The sequence below is a fragment of the Hypanus sabinus genome, chromosome 14 (assembly GCF_030144855.1).
Source record: "Hypanus sabinus isolate sHypSab1 chromosome 14, sHypSab1.hap1, whole genome shotgun sequence".
Lineage (NCBI taxonomy): Eukaryota > Metazoa > Chordata > Chondrichthyes > Myliobatiformes > Dasyatidae > Hypanus > Hypanus sabinus.
The window spans coordinates 88,729,514-88,749,761 of NC_082719.1; positions in this window are offsets into that span (position 1 = coordinate 88,729,514).

Sequence of the window (20,248 nt, forward strand, 5' to 3'; positions counted from 1 at the left end):
AGATTCGATGCTGCAGAGCCTAGACCTAAGAGCATATCAAAGTCGCAGGGCCCATTTCCTAGAGTGAGCAATGACCCGAAGCTTTGCAGATTTAAGCACCGGGCCAGATTGAAAAGGACAGGGTGTTGTGGCCAGAGGCAAGGAACAGGCCGATGGTCAACTTGGTGTTGCACGAGGTTTGCTCATCTCACTGCTAAACTGAGGGTGTGGCCTGATCCTGGATTGGCTGCAGTTTTGACTGACTTTGTGGCTGTGGACTCACTTTTGTAAACTTCGGTTCTGAATTTAATCAGCTTACTTTTATTGTTTGCACCTTTTTTTTTTATCTGCACGGTCTTCTTTTTGAATAGGTTCTATTGGGTTTCGTTGTTTTGTGGCTGCCTGTAAAGAGATGAATTTAAGAATAAGAGGTAGGCCATTTAGAACAGAGTTGAGGAAAAACTTCTTCACCCAGAGAGTTGTGGATCTGTGGAATGCTCTACCTCAGAAGACAGTGGAGACCAATTCTCTAGATGCTTTCAGGAGTTATATAGAGCTCTTAAAGATAGCAGAGTCAAGAGATATGGGGAGAAGGCAGGAATGGGGTACTGATCGTGAATGATCAGCCATAATCACAGTGAATGGCAGTGCTGGCTCGAAGGGACAAATGGCCTACTCCTGCACCTATTTTCTATTGTTTACTGAATCTCAACTTTGTATATAGTTTATATATTTTGATAATAAATATACTTTGAACTTTGAAGTGGAAATAAATGATGCAATATATACTTTTTAAAACTAAAATACTATGGTAATCACTAAATATTATTGACAAGTGGAAAAATTGGGGAAGGTTATGTAGAGATTAATGAGAAGTACTAGGCATTGCTAGGTTCTGCTGTATTGTGATTTTCTAGCCTGGGGAAAAATAGACATTCAGGACAACAAATATCTTTTCAGGTCTTTAATTCCTTTATCTGTTTTAGATGTTTTAATGCAGAAAGAGAGGACTAAGATAAAAAACAACAACATTAATTTTTAAAAAACTCAGCTCCTGCTGTTATAATATCAGCTTAATTTCAATCCACAATTTGTTACGTATGCAGTATGAAAATAAATAAAACAAAATACACAAACCAATATGGTAGTGCCAATTCTAAAAAGAACAATACCAACAACATTAGAATCCCACCAATCATGTACCTTATATACAACATCAAATATATGAATAAATACAGCTCATCGTAACTAAGAAATGTCCTTCCTTTGGCCCACACGTGCTTAACTTCCAAACACATGAAGGCTAGACCTTGAGATGAGTTCCCCTTGCCCACTCTATGTAAATGGAGAATAACACAATCACATTCGGTCATGAAGCAATAAAGTAAGACAAAAATAAACTTCTAAGGAACTTTGCACAACCACACTATCCAACACCGACACCATACTCACGAAAATCTAAAGCATCCATATGTAAAACATGTCAAATTACTGATATTCTAGATTTATGAACAAGTATAAATTAATTTACATGGATATTATCAATTATTATTCACCTTTCCTCACCATATGACCTGCACTCGATGTTCTTTCCAACTCTTCTTTTTACTCCACACATCACTGTTTTCTCTTAAAGGCAGAGGCAGCTATTTTAGCATTACCAGGGTGAATACATGGGTGTACTTTAACAATAAAAAATAATATTCAACTGTCAGCTAGTTACAGTGAATTACAAAATAAATGCCAGTATTTTGAATGTGTTGATCTCTGGGCCGACAAACAAAAATCATGCCACCTATCCAAAACTCAGCATGCACTTAGTGGCCGCATTACTTGGTATCTGATTAAGTGACCACTAAATGTATGTTCGTCGCTGTCTACAACTGGAGTCCATCCACTTCAAGATCCAACATGTGTCGTGAGTTCAGAAATGTTCTTCTGCCCACTACTGTTGTAACATCTGGTTATTTGAGTTACTATCACCTTTCTATCAGCTTGGACCAGTCTGGCCATTCTCCTCTGACCTCCCTCGTTAACAAGGCTCTTTGCTCACAGCTCTGTCACTCCCTGGATGATCTGGATGCTAGTATCTGTTTTTGCTCCATTCTCTGTGAACTCTTGAGACTGTTGTGTATGAAAATCCCAGGAGATCAGGAATTTCTGAGATACTAAAACCACTCTGTCTGGCACCAACAATTATTCGATGGTCAAAGTCACTTAGGTCATATTTCTTCCCCATTCTGTCATTTGATATGATCAACAACTGAACCTCTTGATCATGTCTGTGTTCTTTTTTTTTTATTGAGTTACTGCCACGTGATTGGCCGGATAGATATTTGCATTAACAAACAGGTGTACTATCAGTAATACACTTCACCAATAATCTGCTTTTTTTTTTTTACCCACCCTCATCACCCCACCATCTCCCAATTCTCAAAACAGTCAATTTCATTTCTCTTCCCTCATCTTTTAACCTCTCCATGGACTTTTCACTCTACAATTTGCAATTTGCCATTTCATCTTGATTTCTGTAGTCTAGATGCTTGATTCAAAGCCAACTGTTTCAATTGGAATGGTTTTATCTCCATAACTGTGTGTAAGTTCAGAAATCCTGCTCAAAGCTAACCTTCACTACAGTGAAGCACCATTGATGAGGGAACTGCCATAGGAAATACAAATTAATCTCTCCTTATTCAAAATTCCGAAGTCCAAATACCTCCAAAATCCAAACTTTATTTGTGCCATGACATGGCGTTACAAATAGAAAATTCCACAAGGTGCTAGGAAGCCTTCCAGGTGATGCACAGCTCTCTGTGCACCACAGACAGTTCTGAGAGGTCACCTCACATATGTAATGAACAGAATTAAATGAAAAATAGGAAAACATTGCATGAAGTGAAAAATGAAGGTCTCGATTGTGCATTGTAAAAGTGGATTTATCAGCAATGGAGTGAACATCTGCCACTTAATGTTATGCTGATCATGAAACAAATACAGATCTATCTCAAAGAAATGAAAATTGATGATAACTGAGAATATTCAATAGGCTGGTTACCGAAATTTAAGAGAAGGCATGGAATTAATTTTTTAAAGATTTGTGGTGATAAAGCATTTGCTGATTGTGAAACAGCAGGGAATTTCTTTGATGAGTTTTGCCAAGTTCATTGCTGATGAAATTCTAAATTCTGCATCGGTACATATGTGTGACAAGCAAGTGTAAGATGAAGACTGCTTTCCAGAACATTTAAATTCAGAGTTGGAAATGATGGCAATTCCAAGCTATCTCATCATATATTTCCAGAATCCAAAACACTTCTGACCCCAAGCATTTAATTCTAAGGGGTACTCAACCTATATAAGCTTCAGCAGATATTCCTGAAATTAATCTAGGAAATATGTTGACCAAATCAGCTCCAGGTTAACCTGGCCTAATTCTGGCTCAAGCATCTGCTTTAATGGAAAAGAAATGATGGGAAGTACAACCAGTTTTTAAAATGCTTTTGATTGTTTGTTACCATTTTAAAAGTTTGGACTGGAAAGGCACTGTGATGTGTTGGGCCTCATACGACATAGGATCAGAATTAGGCCATTCAGCCCATTGAGTCTACTCCATCTTGGCTGATTCCAGATCCCACTCAACCCCATGCACCTGCCTTCTCGCCATATCCTTTGATACCCTGACCGATCAGGAAATGATCAACTTCCGCCTTGAATATATACACAAACTTGGCTTCCTTACCTCTGTTCTAAAGGGTCACTTTCAGGCTGTGTCCTCTAGTTCTGGATATACCCACCATAAGAAACATCCTCTCCACATTCACCCTATCAAGAACTTTCAACATTTGTTAGGTTCAATGAGATACACCCTGCATTCTTCTAAATTCCAGTGAGTTCAGGCCCAAAGCTACCAAATGCTCCTCATATATTAACCCCTTCATTCCCAGAATCATCCTCATGAGCCTCCTCTGGAATCTCTCCAATGACCACACATCTTTTCTGAGATATGGGGCCCAGAACTGTTGACAAAACTCCAATAGTCCAATAGGCTGAACAATAGTCAAGTTTGGAGACCTTTTAGTCACTAGAGTTTTTCTCCTTGGAGCGAAGGAGGATGAGAAGCCACTTGATAGTTGTGTGTAAGTTGACAGTTGGCAACTTTTTCCCAGGGTAGTATTAACTGATATCAGAATACAGCCATTTAAACTGAATAGAGGAAAGTTTGGGAGAGATATCAGTGATAGTTTTTTTACTCAGAGGGTGGTATATGACTGGAGCACACTTCCCTGGGTGCTGGTAAGTCTGATACATTTGGGACACTTAAGGGACTTGTCCATAGGCACATGGATGAAAGGAAATTGGAGAGTTATAGATTATGTAGAAGGGAAGGGTTAGATTGACTGCAGAACACATTGGACCGTATGACAGCACAACACTTTAAAGTACAAGTGACCTGGGTACAATTCCTGCCACCATCTGTTGGAGTTTGTATATTCTCCTTGTGACTACATGGGTCTCTCCCGGGTGCTCTTCTTTCCTCCCAAAGTCCAAAGACATATTGGTTGTTTGGTTAATTGGTCATTGTAAGTTATTTCACTATTAACATATGAGGAACATATTAACATATAAGGGTTAACATATGAGGATTGTTTAACTGCTCTTGGACTGTACTTCTTGGAGTTTAGAAGAATGAGGGGGGACCTCATAGAAACATTTTGAATGTTGAAAGGCATGGACAGAGTGGATGTGGCAAAATTGTTTCCCATGACGGGGGAGTTCTAGTACGAGAGGACATGAGTTGAGGATTGCAGGGCGCCCATTCAGAACAGAGATACGAAAAAATTATTTTAGCCAGAAGGTGGTGAATCTATGGAACTTGTTGCCACGGGCGGCAGTGGAGGCCAAGTCACTGGGTGTATTTCAGGTAGAGATTGATGGGTATCTGAGTGGTCAGGGCATCAAAGGTTATGGTGAGAAGGCAGATTGGATCAGCTCTTGATGAAATGGCGGAGCAGACTCGATGGGCCGAATGGTTGACTTCTGCTCCTTTGTCTTATGGTCTCATGATTAGGTTAGGGTTAAATTGGGGGTGTCTGGGCAACATGTTTTGAAGAATTGAAAGGGCCTATTCTGCACTGTATCTCAATCAATCAATCGATCAATAAAAGAAAGAAAGGTCAGCACCTTGGCGATTGAATGTTCTATGTTGTATTTTTACTGGGCAGGAGAGCTTTGGTCTATCCTCATTCTGATCTCTAATTATTTTAATGAGGCTCTCAGTCACCTCTTTTGATCCTTTGATGAATCTCAGTGAACTTCTTCATTCATTTTGTCTATCTACAAAGTGGGTTTTAATATTTACTGAATTATTGGTATCGTGGAAATGTGGGGTCTCAAGAAGACCAGCAACTTACAGAAGGTGCATTTCATTGCCTAGTGTGGTGTGGGGGCAAATGGATCTCTGTGACATTATGAGGTGACCCCATCACCAAAACACCCTCTCAGTTTTTGACAGCCAGTCTAACCAGAGGAACAGATAAAGCACTAAAAGCATTTAATTATTCTTTAATGTCACCTATATTCAGAGGCCAGTAAAGCTTAAAAATGAAATAAATTAGGTTATTTGCTTTAAAGAGTCATTTAAAAAAAACACATCAAATCCGAATATATAGCTGAGAACTTTAGTAGCATGGTAGCATAGCAGTTAGCACAATCTCTTTATAATGCCAGCAATTACTGATTGGGGTTTGCTTCCTGCTGCTGTCTGCAAGGAGTCTGTACATTCTCCATATGACCACGTGGATTTCCTCCAGGCGCTCCAGTTTTCTTCTACATCTCAAAGGTATACAAGTTAAATTTAGTAAATTGAGGGCATGCCATGTTGGTACTGGAAGCATAGACACTTGCAGGCTGCCCCAGTATCAGATTGTTTCTTCTTCAGCCCTTTACTTTTTCCGCCTATCACCCCAAGTTTGTCACTTCATTCTCCCCCTTCCCCACCCACACCTGCTTTTACCTATTGCCAAGGCAAAATTCAGAACAGTAAACCCACTTGCTGGTATTACTATTGCTTCCATTGGTGCTGAGGGGAGAGCCAGTAATTGGCATATTTCATGAATTTTCAGCAGTTTCAGGAGCAAAGTGTGAATTTTTCAAAAACATTTCAATAAGCAGTGGGTGTAACTGGAACACTGCTATTCCTGCCCTGAGTGAGATCACCTGAATTGTCATTGACTGGAATTATCAGAATCAGATTTTGTATTACTATGTTATGATGTGCGGCAGGGTGGAGCTATGTCTCTATCAAAGGAGGTGTAAGGCATTCCTTCCCTCCGCTAGCCTGCAGGTCACCCTTGGGCAAGGTGTAGCACCTGCCGAGCCCTAAATCAGGATCACAAGAAGCCATGGGAGCAGGGAGTGCACAGTCATATGAATAGCCGGTGCATATCTCAAGTCTTGGTTATGCGACCACGGATGCCAGGCAGACATTCTGTAAAGAGTGTTGATAATAGCTGGCATCACCCATCTTGTTGAGACACTGCCCAGAAGAAGGCAATGGCAAACCACTTCTGTAAGAACAATTTGCCAAGAACAATCATTGTCTAGACCATGACTGCCCATGTGAATTGACATGGCACATAATGAACAAATGTATGTTGTGCAATTTGTTGTTCTGCTGCAGCTGTACAGTGCAATACATAAATATACTATAGATTATATTAATAAATATACTTTTAAATAAATATGGAGAGCAAAATGAAAAAAAGAAATAGTAAGGTAATGTTCATTCAGAAATCTGATGGCAGAGGAAATTATGACCTTTTATTCTGCATGAATGTAAATTCATTCAAGTAAAAGCTTTATCTAGTCAGTCAATGAGTGATTTCTTTTTGTATCTGTTATTATTCAAACTTGAATAAGAATAAAATTAATCAGTTTGCTGAAGCTGGGAAAACAACATATTTTGCCAACCCGAGGATAGGCTAGATTTTTCAACTGATGTTATTAGTACTGACATTAGGATAATTCAAATCAGGTTTGTAATTTTAAATAGAATTGCTTAAAAGCGCATTGAGGATAAACATTGTCAGAATTGCCAATCTGTAAGAAAAGATTTGTGTTTGATAGAAACCCTGAGAGAAATTATTGCAAAAGAGATAATAGAGGTGTTATGTCACGCAGAGTGCAGAAAGCAAGACTGGAAGGTTGAAAGTATTGAATCAAATGAAAAAAAAACTACTGTGACCCAAAAAACAAGAAGGTTATTTAATCTCCTTTCCAAAGATAGAAAGATTTTTGTTTAAGAATCAATGGCTTATGTAAAAGATGTCAGTCTAGGCCCTGCCTGTTATATTTATTTATTAGTGCATATATGTATCAATGTTGTGATAGTAATGGCTCTGGGTGGTCTGAGGTCATCTAATGTCAAGCAAAATACTTCCAAGCAAGAAAATAATCATCTGCAAGCAGTTGCCCGATTTACCCTGGGGACCTACCACATATACTTCTTTAAACACATTTGCACTGTGCAGTAAGGCTGAAAATATATTCTTTCACAATCAATCTTATTGTCAGATTACAGTCTGAACCAGCGCAGGCTGGGTATACTGCTGCATTTTAATTAAATGTTATGAAATACTCTGGTTGCTCTCCAATACAAACCTCATGGAAAATTATTTTGTTTTAAAATTGTGCCAACGGTACTTTGAACTTACATTCAATTCTCCACTTACTGATCATCGGCTATGAGCTCAGTGGAAAGTGGTTTGGAAATATGTGGAAATAGCAAAAATGAAGATTACAACCATTTCTGACCACAGGTTACAAATGGTGTGAATAGTTCCTGTAAACAATATAATTTTACACCTTCTCATCCTTCATTCATTTATTGTTTCTGTCCTTTACTTTTCCTGTCTCTCTCTCTCTCCTTCATCATATGCTCATGATCTAATCTGTCTCCTGTTTAGTCTGTGTGAAATTTATGAAAAGTATATTAAAAAGAAATGTTTCTTGATGTTGGATTTGCCTTCTATGGCAAAAAAGGGGTGGTTGTTAATGGATGATCCATGCGAAGTTTTCAAAATGTTGAAGGGATTTAATCAACCAGAATACAGTAAAACAGAACACAAGACAGGATAATTTGATATTAAAAGAAGAAACTGTGAGCTACCTCAATGCATTGTTTTTGTGGATGGTAAGCAATAGTTTTTCACCGTACCTTTGCACACGTGACAACAATGAACCAAATTACCAATTTTAAAAGAAAGTCACATAGCTGTGAAATCAAGAAGTGCACTTAAAAAATAATTGTCATAGGGTAGGCAGCAAAGAGGTCAAAGTGCAATGTCAACAACATTATTGGTCATGGGACCATTGCAAAAGAATTCTGTGGCATCTGCAGTCCAGAACACCAGGTAATACTGGTTAGTCTATCCTGCATTGTAATTACAAAGTCAAAAGTTCAAAGTTCAAAGTAAATTTATTTTCAAAGAACATATATGTGTGTGTGTGTGTGTATATATATATACGTACACACAGCAGTATGACCCTCAGATTCATTTTCTTGTGGACATAATAAATTGAATAATGTAAGCTCAAGGAACAGATATTATCTTCTGCTCAGACAATGTTGTGACTTTTGGTCTCAAGTTATCTGAAGCTGTTGAATTCAATATTGCTTTCACTATTTATATCCAAACCAGGCATTTCATTTGAAACAGAAACCCAGTTTTTTTCTTTCTTCACTGACACAACCTGATTTGCTGAGCATTTCCTGTTACTCTGTATTTTGCACCTTTTATATGTTCCTTTGTTTCTTTTCTCTTCCTGTATCTCCCACACAAACCAGTTTAAGGCAGTAACTGTGTTCTGCTGACCACCTACCAACTGACTGTTTCCAGAGGCTTCTGCTTCAATGGTAAGATTCCAGCATTAGCAGGTTTTTTTATTTCTCATACCTGACTACACTTTTGACATGGTACCCAGCAAATCGTTCTGTTGAAAAGTGTACAGAGCAGAATATTACAGAATCCACAACAACAACCTCTCACTCAACATCAGCAAAACCAAAGAGCTGATTATTGACCACAGGAAGTAGAAACTGGATGTCCATGAGCAAGTTCTCAGTTGGGGATTGGGGGTGGAGAGGGTAACTTTAAATTCCTTGGTGTTATCATATCAGAGGACCTATTCCAGCATCAGCACACAAGTGCCATCAAATGAGGGCATGACAGCGCCTCTACTGGCTTGAATCAGAATCAGGTTTAATATCACTAGCATATGTCATGAGATTTGTTGATTTGTAGGGGCAGTACAGTGCAATACATAATAATAAAAAACTACAAATAATAATAATTATGTAACAAATATAATATCAATAATAATGTACAGTGGATTCCAATTAATTGGACCATCGGGGCAGTTGTTTATTTGGGACAACTCTTAAAGAACAAAAACTAATAAATTAAATAGCTCAGTTGCCCTTCATTTATTTGAGGCACGATGCCACTTAATTAGGGCAGGAGACTGTTGCTTAACAGGTTCTTACTAGCATTATTCACGCACTCTCGTGTGTCTGCTAGACGCTACACTGTGCTGACAACAAACAGTTTTTAAGTAGCATTAGTTGCATATATTTGCATTCAAAAAACAGTGATTTTTATCACTGATCTTTGGCAAAAAAATTAAGCAGGAAGACAATTCAAAACTGTTTTGCTGTTTGCGCTTTCAAGCATTCTGGTGTGTATATGCCGGAAACAGCCAGGATTGAAAATGAAACAATTTCACAACTTCAACAAGTTAGGCACTATGAAGAGTTTGAAGGTATTGACAATTATCTTGAATGTTGCAATAAAAATGAATACTTGGAGGATGCAATCACTGAAAGCATTGTACGAAGACAGTCCATTATCTGCATTAGGTGTTTGCGTTGATTTTGTTCAATGTGTGCACTGGATGAATTCTTCTGCCAATAACTATGAGTAATACATATTCTTTAGTAAACTAATACTATTGATAATGTTCCAGTTTATTTTGTATTTTATTTAAATACACAATTATTATCCAATTTGTCCTTTTTATACCTTTTTAACTAATTCCATGAATCTTAGGCTAATTGGGGCAGCTGCTTAATTGGGTCAAAATGTACAGGTCCTCATGTGTCTCAATTAACCAGAATCCACTATATACTGTATATAGCTGTAATCAACAAACAGCAGCCTGACATATATATTGCCATCGTCCAAGATATCTAAGGCAGAGTGGAGAGCCAGTGAGATTGCATCTGCTGTTAACCTGTTGAGATGGATAGGCAAATTAAAATGGGTATGGGTTCTTGCTTGGCACGAGCTGATTCTGGTCATGACCAACCTGTCAAAGCACTGCATCACAGTAGTGCAAATGGGTGACAGTCATTGACATAGCTCATCCTGCTCTTCTTGGCTATTGGTATAATTGTTGCCTTTTTGAAGCAGGTGGGAACCTCCGACTGCAATAGTGAGAGGTAGAAAATATCCTTGAACACAACTGCCAGTTGGTTGGCACAGGTAGATGCAAAGTGGACCTATCCTGATCGGTTGCATCACTGCCTGGTATATAAACACCAATGCCGATAAATGGAAAGCCTACAAAATCAGTGGATATAGCCCAGTCCATCATAGGACTAGCCCTCCTTACTATTGAGAACATCTATAAGGAGTGCTGTCACAAGAAAGCAGCATCAGGGATCTCCACCATCAAGGCCATGCTCTTTCCTTGCTGCAGCCATTGATAGGGATGTACAGTATGTATCACACCACCAGGTTCAAGAACTGATATTACTCTTCAAGCACAGGCTCCTGAACCAGTGTGGATAACTTTACTCACCTCAACTTTGAATAGATTCCACAATCTATGTATTGATTCATGTTCTCCATATTATTTATGTCCTTATTTATTTTTAATTTGCAACAGTTGTCTTTTCTGCACATCAGTTGCTTGTCCATCGTTGTTTGTGTGTAGCTTTTTATTAATTCTATTAAGTATCTTAGTTAGACCCCACTTGGAGTTCTGTGCTCAGTTCTGGTCACCTCACTACAGGAAGGATGTGGATACTACAGAGAGAGTGCAGAGGAGATTTACAAGGACGTTGCCTGGATTGGAGAGTGTGCCTCACCAGAATAGGTTCAGAAAAGGTTTCTCCTTGGAGCGATGGAGGATGAGAGGTGATCTGATAGTGGGGTATAAGATGATGAAGAGCATTGGTCGTACAGCAAGAAGCTTTTTCCCAGGGCTGAAATGTCTAACATGAGGAGGCATAGTTTTAAGGTGCATGGAAGCTGGTACAAGAGGGATGTCAGTGGTAAGTTTTTTACACAGAGAGTGGTGACTGCGTGGAATAGGTTGCTGGTGAATGTGGTGGAAGCAGATACGATAGGGTTTTTTAAGAGACTCCAGGATAGGTACATGGAGCTTAGAAAAATAGAGGGCTATGGCTAACCCTAAGTAATTTCTAAAGTAAGAACATGTTCGGCACAACATTGTTCTCTATGTTTCTATTAATTTTTGGAGAAAAGGGATCATGATTTGTGCTCTAGCTTGTGGGTGGTGCATGGATATGCAGCTACGTATACACAACACTGTTTCATTTCTTGAGCTGCCAAAAAAAAACTGTTATACTTAAATGAACTGTAGTTATGACAAATCACATCATTTTGGGAAGTGAGCTGAATGCTTTGGGAATACAAGTGTGCTGGAGTTAATGTGATGACCTCTAATGCTCTTGAAATGGCATTGATTCCCACCCAACATCATCCCTGTCATCAGATATTTTTAATACAATCACATCTTTAAATCACTTCTCCAGCAGGTCTTCAATAGCATCCTCCATTTATCATCTCTATTTCACACTTCTCCACTTCATCAATCGCACCCACCCACCCTGATTTTTCTCAGTCTGGCTCTGTCACCTTACTTTCTAAGAGAACTTTTGTGTATTTAATATTTCAGTACTATTTGAGTCATTTTGTAAATATACTGCTTGAGTAAGCATTTTTTTAACAGGTTATAGGTATAAATATGTGAATTGCATGTGTCATCACACTACCACATAATATGTGTGCACCACACTTAAAGTAAACCCAAGGTTAGACCTGAATTTCGGACTCCAGTGTCTTCCTTTGAATTAGTTTAATGATTTGCAGTAACAAAACAGCAAGAAATGAATCACCCCAAGAGACCCAAATTCTCAACTTTCATCAGTAACTCCCCCGTCACCCAATTCTCCCCAACAACTCGGGCACAATCTCTACGATTTAATATTTTGACCCTCGAATGAAAGCTCTGATCTGACCCAAAGCACAATTAGATGCACATAGGCTTCAATGATCAGCCCCATTTCTCAGAGATAGCCCCAGTGTTTTCAAAGTTTAAAGTAAATTAATTTTGTGCAGGCCTTCACAGTAAACAAAGAAATGGAACATAGAATATAGAACATTGAAATCTACAGCACATTATAGGCCCTTCTGCCCATGTAACCTACTTTAGAAACTGCCTAGAATTTCCCTACCACATAGCCCTCTATTTTTCTAAGCTCCATGTACCTATTTAAGAATCTCTCAAAAGATGCTCTTGTGTCCACCTCTACCACCATCACTGGCATTGAATCCTTTCTGTAGTTTCCACCTCCTTTCTGTAGTCAGGTGATCAGAACTGAGCACAGTACTCCAAGTGGAGTCTAACCAGGGTCCTTTACAGCTGTAACATTATCTCTCGGCTCTTGAGTTCAATCCCTCGGTTGGTGAAGACCATATGCCTTCTTAACCACAGAGTCAACCTGCAACAGCAGTTTTGAGTGTCCTTTGGACAAGGATCCCAAGATCTTCCACACTGCCAAGAGTCTTACCATTAATACTATATTCTGCCATCATATTTGACCTACCAAAATGAACAACCTCACACTTATCTGGGTTGAACTCCATCTGCCACTTCTCAGCTCAATTTTTGCATCCTCTCAATGCCCCTCTGTAATTTCTGACAGCCCTCCACACTATCCACAGCACAACACCCCCAACCTTTATGTCATCAGCAAATTTAGTATCCTATTCCTCCACTTCCTCAACCAGATCATTTATAACAATTATGAAGAGAAGGGGTCCTAGAACAAGTCCCTCAGGCACACCACTGGTCACCAACCTCCATGCAGAATATGACCTGTCTATAACCACTCTTTGCCTTCTGTGGGCAAGCTAATTCTGGATCCACAAAGCAAGGTCCCCTTGGATCCCATGCCTCCTTACTTTCTCAATATCCCTTGCATGAGACACCTTATCAAATGCCTTGCTGAAATCCATAAAACTACATCTGCCTTTGACAAAGCCATGCTGACTATTCCGAATCATATTATATCTCTCCAAATGTTCATAAATCCTGCCTCACAGCATCTTCTCTATCAACTTACCAACCACTGAATTTTGACTCACTGGTCTGTAATTTCCTGGGGGATCTCTCTCTCTGAAAATTACTGGGATAGACAGCAACTATGGAGGGACAAGAACAGTCAACATTTTGGCTTGAGACATTCAGTCAACCTGCAACATAAGCTACATATTTCCCTTCAGAGCTGCTGCCTGAGTCCCTCCAGATTTTTGTGTTTAACATTTCTTCCACGTTGCATCAGCATCTGGGGCCTAAATTTGGACTATAGTGCATAGAAAAGGATGAAACACACAGAAACTGGAATGTTGAGTTATCTGTGGATATTTGATTATGAGGGTAGCTGGCGGCCTCATATCCTAATGAGATAGCAACATGCTTGGCCTAACATGCAAAGTCAGCTCCGGTGGACGGGGCAGACGAGATCTACGGTTCGATGCAATAGCCAAGAAAATGGACTGCAACGCTTCATAAACACTGAAGGGTATGACAAGACGCTGAAGACATCATGGTCATCCACTGCAACAAAGGACCACCCCAGTTTGTGATGCTTCTTCTTACCACTGGAACTGGCCTTCCAAGGTTGAGGGAGTGGAATTTCCTGTCATTGTCAGACACAATGACTAACCACCATTAGCATATTTGATTATGATGTTGTGTTGGAAGTTTACTGAATGAGGTAAAACTCTGCTTGGGATAGGTTAGTCTACTTGGGCATAGACTTGGAGGAAACAGGGAGCTCGGGCTAAGGAAATATGACAATGGAATTTTGTTTCCAATAAAATTACTAAGAATCTCATACAAGTACTTTTTCTGCAATGAAGCATCTTGACATACAGGTATCCATATACATTGACAATTAATGCTTTTCAGCTCTGTTGGAAGTTGGAAGGTGCATGTCAAACATCTGCTCTCTCACTGTGTGAGGCAGCAGTGAGATTTGTTTATTTTCTATACAAACTGGAAGCTCAACCTTTTTTTCCTTTTGCTGGCAATTGTTTTGGAGGATGCTCCTTTTCATTAGCAGCACTCATCTCATCGATCTGTGACTCCATCAGGGCCAAGATGAAAAGGAAACCAGACCAGGGTTAAGGACAAAAGAAATTAAAAGAGAACACCCGATGAGTTGAAGTATGCTTCCTGCTGTTTGAGAATGGGAGGCAGAAGCAAAGTGCCTCTGACCCTTACTGCCCGTGAATAGCTACTGGCTTGAATTTCTAAACTTAACCTTGAAATAGACAAGCTCAACAGTGTCAGCTGGCCACAATTCACCGATAGTTTTCAGCAAAAATGAGTTTATTTATGAAGTCGAGCTAACTACATGAAGTCAAATGTTGCAATCTACTGGATGACAAAGAAATAAGATGGGAAAGTTGTGATTAAAAATTTACTTTGGATAGCTGGAACTGAAAGTACCATAAATAATATACAACTGTTTCCATTTCTACAATTTGGTTCCATTGACATCACGTAAAGTTTGATTAGTAAGTTAGAAGATGACACCAAAATAGGAGGTGTTGTTGACAGTGAGGGTGGTCGTCATGATTTCAGAATCAGAATCAGAATCAGGTTTATTATCACCGGCATGTGATGTGAAATTTGTTAACTTAGCAGCAGCAGTTCAATGCAATACATAATCTAGCAGAGAAATAATAATAATAATAATAATAATAATAATAATAATAATAATAATAATAATAATAATAATAATAATAATAATAATAATAATAATAATAATAATAATAATAATAAGTAATAAAATAAAGTGTTGATTGTCAGCGAGGAGGATACGTTATCACCAATCTGCACAGATTATGGTCTTCCAGTTAGGAAGTTGGGGATCCAATTGCAGAGGGATGTACAGATGACCAGTTTCTGTAACTTCTCAATCAGGATTGTGGGAATGATGGTATTAAATGCTGAGCTATAGTCGATGAACAGCATCATGAAGAAGCTGTTTGTGTGGCTCAGATTGTCCAAAGCCATGTGGAGGGCTGTGAGATTGCGTCTGCTGTTGACCTATTGTGGCGATAGGCAAATTGTAATGGGTCCAGGTCCTTGCTGCGGCTTGAGTTCAGTCTAGTCATGACCAACCTCTCAAAGCATTTCATCACTGTCGATGTAAGTGCTACCGGGCGATAGACGCTAAGGCAGCCCACATTATTCTTCTTAGGCACTGATATAATTGTTGCCTTTTTGAAGCAAGTGGGAACTTCAGCCTGTAGAAGTAAGAAGTTGAAAATGTCCTTGAATACTCCCACTAGTTGGTTGGCACAGGTATTCAGAGCCTTCCCAGGTACTGCATCGGGACCTCCTGCCTTGCGAGGTTTCACTCTCTTTAAAGACAGCCCAACATCGGCCTCTGAGATGGAGATCACAGGGTCATCAGGTGCAGCAGGGATCTTCACAGCTGTACTTGTGTTCTCCCTTTCAAAGCGGGCATAGAAGGTGTTGAGTTCATCTGGTAGTGAAGCGTCACTGCCATTCATACTACTGGGTTTTGCTTTGTAGGAAGTAATATCCTGAAAGCCCTGCCAGAGTTTTCATGCATCTTAAGTTGCCTCCAACCTCATTGAGATAGTCTCTTCACCCTTGAAGTAGCCCTCTGCAAATCATACCTGTTTTTCTGGTACAGGCCTGGGTTGCCAGACTTGAATGCACAGATCTAGCCTTCAGCAAGTGATGTACCTCCTGGTTCATCCGTGGCTTTTGGTTTTGGTACTGACTTCCCTTGTCCATACCTTCTTAGTCCTCACTGCTGGTGCTGCAGTCTTCAGTCTCTGCCTATCCTCAGGGAGTAGAAGTACAGCCAGGTGATCTGACTTCCTGAAGTGAGGGTGTGGAATAGCACAGTAGGTATTCTTGATGTTGGTGTAGCAATGCTCCAGTGTGCTGTTTCCTCTGGTATTGCAAGTGATCTATTGAGGGCAGTTACTTAGTGATTCCTATCAGACTGGCCTGGTTAAAATCCCCCAAAACTATGGTGAAGGCGTTAGGCTGTGCTGTTTCATGCATGTTGATCCCATTGCTCAGATCATCTGAAGCCTGATTGACATTGGCCTTAGGTGGAATATATACTGCTACCAAAGTGACCCTGGAGAACTCCTGTGATAGGTAAAAAGGACAGCACTTAACTGCAAGATATTCTAGGTCTGGTGAGCAGAATTGGAATAGCGCTGATATATTTGTGCACCAAGGAGAGCTGACCAAGAGGCATACTCCTCCACCTCTGCTTTTTGAGAGACTCTATAGTAAACTCATTGATCTGATTCACTGCATCTGCTATGGATGGAGTTAAGCAGGATTCTGTGACACTAAGGACACACAAGGTCCTAATGTCCCTCTGATTCAGCACCCTAGCTCTGAAATCATTGATCTACAGTGGGATATTTGTCAGCTTGGTGATTGGGCTGAGGAACATCAAATGGAATTAATTTGGCTGAGTGCAATGTACTGCATTTTGGGAAGGTGAGTCATGGTACAACTTTCACAGTGTCACTGGGGAGTGTTGGAGAATAGAAGGAACAAGGAGGAGAAGAGCTTTTTTCACTGAAAGCGACATTACAGGTAGGCGGGGTGTTAAAGATGTCTTGGCGCACTGCCCTTCATCAGTCAAGGCAGTAAATATTGAAGTTTATGTTACACTACAGCTGTACAAGATGTTGGTGAGACTGCATCTGGAATATAATCTTCAGTTTTGGTTAACCTGTTGTTATTAATCTGGAAAGAATGCAGAGAAGATTTACAATGATTGGAGGGGCTGAGATAAGGAGAGAGGCTGAGCAATTTGGAACTTTTTTCACTGGAGCTCTGGAGAATGAGGGTAATTTTACTGGGCTGTGTAGAATTATGATGGGCACAGATAGGGTGAATCCCAAGGCTGAGGAATCAAGAATTTGGGGATATAGGTTTACGATGACAAGGAATGGATTTACAGGGCAACCTTTTCATTCATAGAGTGGTCAGAGGAAGTGGTTAAAGCAGGTAGATTAACATTTAGAATGCACTTAGACAGGTACATAGATAAGAAAAGTTTAGAGGTATATAGCTAAACACAGGCAAATGGGACTAGTTTAGATGAGAATCTTGATCTGCATGGATCCATTAGGCCAAAGCACCTGTTCCCATGCTGTGTGACTCAGTAACTCTAAGTGAGATCCGTTCTTGGACAAACATCAATGCAGGCCTTAGCTCATTAGTTAAAATCTGCTCCACTTTTCGAAGCCCAGTACAGGGTGCATCACTTTGATTTTGCACCGCATTTGGTGAGTTCTGATGCACGGTGTCCTGCAGTGTCAACCATCCATCCATCCATTTATTTATTTATTTTACTTACTTACTGTGGTACAGCGTGGAGTAGGCCCTTCGAGCCCTTCGAGCCCTTCGAGCTGCATTGTCCTGTAACCCCCTATTTAACTATAGCCTAATCACGGTTAATTACTCTACCAAACAATACGTCTTTGGATGGTGGGAGGGAAGTGGTGCACCCGAAGAAAACCCACACAGTCATGGGGAGAACATGCAAACTCCTAATAGACAGCGGCAGGATTGTAATTCGGGTGACAGATACCGTAAAGCTTTGTGCTAACCACTACGGTACTGCGGCACGCTTAGTCCTTTACAGATGGTGCTCAACGTTTGGACTTCCTCCAGTTTGTTTTACCAGATCTCAGCATTCCCTTATGTTTCTATTTGATGTCTCTTGACCTCCATGCTTATTCTACATAGACATTTTGTTTTCAGCAGTGTGCATGCAAAAAGTATTCTAGAGTTCCTGTGTCTGAGAGTGAAATATCTCTCTTCTATTATGTTAAAATGGATTAACTCCTCTGCAAGAGTGCAGTGATGTTTGTTTTTGGAAGAATGAGTTATTGTATCATAACTAAGAGACCGCAATAGAATTCAATCTCTGTGCAGACCAGTATGTACCAAAGCATTTATCAGCAGTATAAGATTCTCACCACTATGTCACTAACAAGCTGTACTTTGTGCTAGAGTAGACCCAAAGGAGAGGCAAACGGGAATAAGTTCAACCTACGTTACTTCAAATTCATGTAGCTTCATCTATAGCTAGAACACAACAAATGTCACCCAATCTAATGAAGTAGGCAGCTGTACAGTCAAGACCTAACCTGCAAGTCAAAAATGTCTTGTCCCAGCATGCCATGAGAGAACCAAAGGCTTCATAATCACAAAAGCTGCAGGAGTTAGAGGAAGAGAATGGGCTGATATGACTTTGCTAAAATTAAACATATCTTTTCCCCTTTGAGCATTGAAATTCAGAAGCTACCAGCTTCTACAGCATCATCAGGACAGAATTCACTCCAAACACTTTTGACATTTTAATAATCTTATGGTTGCTGAGATTACTCCCAGTGAATAAATCCAGTGGTAAAGAAAAGCTCTGATAGTCTGCTCCACAACCTTTTGAAAATCTGGATACTTTGGCATCGATATTACTGAGTAGTATCTGCTGTGGACCCATCCACTCATTGTGACCCTGGTTCCCATGTTCCTTTCTACTCATCGGGCCTCCATTTCCTCTGCCCTCTCCTAGTCACCAGGGCCCTGTCTCCCATTTCTACGGTAACACACTGGAGAAATGTTTTCTCTGATCTCTTCCTTCAATTGGGGTTCGAGTTCCCCTGCTCTCTTCCATTCATTCAGGTGATAGACTCACCCACTCCTTTTTACCTACTGAGGCCTGGTTCCGATGCAGTCACCTGATTCTATTTCTAACAGCCATTCAAAATTATTGGGGCTTTGTTTACGATATTTCTAAATCCTTCCTGTGCATTGTTCATCAATTGTCTCCCTAAATGACAATTATTTTTGCTTGCAGTTATAGAAGACTCCATCTTTTTATCATTCAAGGTCTACAAGCTTCTGGTTTTGCAGAGAATAAAAGAAGAGATTTTCGTGTGTTGAAACAAATAGCTGGGGCCCAACCTAGTTGCACTGAAAATCTATTATATTTAAATTGCCTCTGAGGATCCTTTCCCCACACCCTTACAGCAATCTGTTGTGCCTTCAGGCAGTCCAGGACATTCACTGGCTATTTCACCTTGCATCCATGTTAAAACTGCCCTGAGGAGTTTGCATGTATCCTGCACCCACATGGCCATTTGACAGGCTGCAAATCTTTAGCAAGCAGAAGTAACAGATTGCAGTAGCTTTCATGTGTTGTGCTAGATTTCCAGTATCTGAGGTCTACTGTGTCTCCATTAGCCTTTATATATATTGTCTCTGCAACCCTCAAAACATCTCAAAGCTTCACACTCCAGGAAGTGTTTGTGCAATAATGTGGTTGTTATACTAGTTTAGCCCTCACTGTCACAATGTAATAAGAAACGGAAAAGCTGCATTCTATTAAAGGGTACATATTAATTCAAGATACTAGGGAGAATTACATTGTGAAGCTTTGAGACTATGTCAATTTATTTGATAATGGCACAGTAGCGTAGTGGTTAATGTAACTCCTTATAACATGAGCTGTAAGATTGGGGTTCAATTCTGCTCATTCTGTAAGGAATTTGTACATTCTCCCAATGACTCCATGGGTTTCTTCCAGGTGCTCTGGTATCCTCCCACATCCCATAGGCATATGAGCTAGCATTAATAAATTGTGGGCATGCTAAGCTGGTACTAGAAACTGTGGATACACTTTGTGAGCTGTTTTCAGTACATCTTGGACTCTGTTGATGATCTGCACAAACAGCACACTTCACTGTTTCAATGTAAATGTAACTAATAAATCTAAATTTAAATAGTTAATTAGTATGCCTTCCTACTCCATAAATCAATCTCCTCTTTGGTACTGCATAAAAAGTCTACATAATCAAGGTCTGTAGAGTTCTCTTTA